This window comes from Tachysurus vachellii, chromosome 14 (assembly GCF_030014155.1).
Source record: "Tachysurus vachellii isolate PV-2020 chromosome 14, HZAU_Pvac_v1, whole genome shotgun sequence".
Lineage (NCBI taxonomy): Eukaryota > Metazoa > Chordata > Actinopteri > Siluriformes > Bagridae > Tachysurus > Tachysurus vachellii.
Genome location: NC_083473.1, coordinates 23,619,818 through 23,622,317, shown reverse-complemented (window position 1 = coordinate 23,622,317; position 2,500 = coordinate 23,619,818).

Below are 2,500 nucleotides of genomic sequence, written 5' to 3'. Positions count from 1 at the left end.
TGTAATAATTATTGCCTGTTGTATGTGTCTGTATAAATTTGTTAAATATTATTTGCAAACTGGGGGGGGTCACGGTGGCTTAGTGTTTAGCACGTTGGCCTCACACCTCCAGCGTTGGGGGTTCGATTCCCGCCTCCACCTTGTGTGTGTGGAGTTTGCATGTTCTCCCCGTGCCTCGAGGGTTTCCTCCGGGTACTCCGGTTTCCTCCCCCGGTCCAAAGACATGCATGGTAGGTTGATTGGCATCTCTGGAAAATTGTTCCTAGTGTGTGAGTGTGTGAGTGAATGAGAGTGTGTGTGTGTGTGTGTGTGCCCTGTGATGGGTTGGCACTCCGTCCAGGGTGTATCCTGCCTTGATGCCCGATGACGCCTGAGATAGACACAGGCTCCCCGTGACCCGAGGTAGTTCAGATAAGCGGTAGAAGATGAATGAATGAATTATTTGTAAACTAATTCACTGTACTTCATTCCTTTTTTTTCTTTTTTTAAACTGACAAATAAAATGTCATCTTTTTTTATTTGTGGGTAGTAAAAATGTTAATGTGCTCACAGTGTTTTGCTACAAATAAAACGACTTTAATTCAACATTCTGAACGAACTTCATAAAATTTACGATGTAATCTTACATGTAAATAATGTTTAATTAAAAGGTTTAAAAAAAATATCAACGATGTTCTTTTTTTCCCATAAATCTCTGCTTGGTTAAATGAATCCTGATGTAAGTTATTTCTATAAGTGTGAATGGAAGAAAATAACACAACATGCATCGCGTTAATCTGACACACTGTCGGAGTTATAACCCCATGGGGTAAAAACTCATGTGCTGGGTTACTTTAACTACCCCTAATTGGATTTATTATCATCCAGTCAACCTCAGATTGTTTTTATTCTTATTTCTGGTATGCGTAGCTTATTACTGCTGAGTTACAATTATTAATTAAAATTGTTTATAGTGAATTTCAACAAATTTATTTATAAAAAACATTAAAAATTTTCACTTCACTACGGCTCATGTTAAGTTATCCACTAAATCTGAAACATCAAAACATTTGCAATATTCCATATTACAGTTGTATTTCTTTAAAATTATTTTTTATTCATACAGATTATTTATATTAAGGAAGTTTAGGCAGAAAATAATAATTTATTAATCAGTACAGATGTTCTTCCGAAATGCCTCCAAATTAAACTAGATTTGTAAAGTTCGTCACGACAAACTTTGATGTTGGCTTTGATGTTGGCAAGTATTTGCAAAGGCCGGTGCTTTTTGGAGGCGAATGGACATGAGAGTCAGTGTTACTTTTGGAGGCAAGTGAACAGAAAGATAGGGTGCCAAAACATTTGGAGGCAAGTGGAGAAGAGCATGTGATGTCATCCAAATACTCCTGAGGAAGTTCCCCATATTCGGCTGAGTGTTTTGACATGTCACATGTCCATGTTGTAAAAAGTTTTTTGATTTTGCATATTTTGGGGGCGGGGCTGCGGGACAACCGAAAGACCAGTCGGTACACCGATTTAAAAGTTTATTCAGAGTCTCACCCTAAAGGAGCCGAGTTTGGTGTAGATAGTTTTAAAGTTTGCCGAGTTATAAACCTCCAAAGTTTATAATGGGAGTCTATGGGAAAAAAGGCCATTTTGAGACCTGGTACCGGAAGTACTGGTACTCGGATCGCTTAGAAAAGTCATAGCAACAAACTTCAGACCAGGATCTACAACATATCTGAATTTGGTGCATGTGGTTCGAAAGCCCTAGGCCGCAATAAATTTTATAAATTTTTGTCTAAGCTGAAAAAGGAAAACAGAATGTTGGCTTCTACAAAGCGACATAATTATTTATTGTCACTGCGTACAAATGGCTCCGAAACAAATAACAGCAGAAGAAGTGTCTTGCAATCCAGCACTGATATTAAATCAGGTTCAGCACAACTGATGAAAATATTTCATTAGGACCAGTGACTCTGACCAGAGGAACATAATTACAGATGTGAAGCGACATATGACGTTACATCAGATCCCCTTCACATCACCATGAACAAACTCTCCTGGAATCTCCTCATCAACAGCTTCAGAATCACTTCATAGTTATATATATACAGTAGAATCATGTAAAGTGATGTTTTAAGAAAGGTCTTCTGTTCTGATGTGCATCAAACAGCCGTAATATTAAAACCGCCTTCGTAATATTGAGGAAAACTGACAAGGAGAACAGCGCAGTCCCATCGAGGCATGGACTCAACCAGACCTCTGACTGTGTGCAGTGGTATGAAGCATTAAGACATTAGCAGCAGATCCTTTAAGTCCTGTATGTTGTGAGGTTTGTCCTCTACTGTATGTATAGGTCTTGCTTGTCCAGCACATCCCACAGATGCTTGATCGGATTTAAATCTGAGGATCTCATTGATCCTCAAACCATTTAAAACAAAATCTTTGCAGTGTGTCACAGCGCTGAAACAGCAAGCCATGGAAGGCTATTCTTGGCCTGCAACGATGCTTAGGTAGG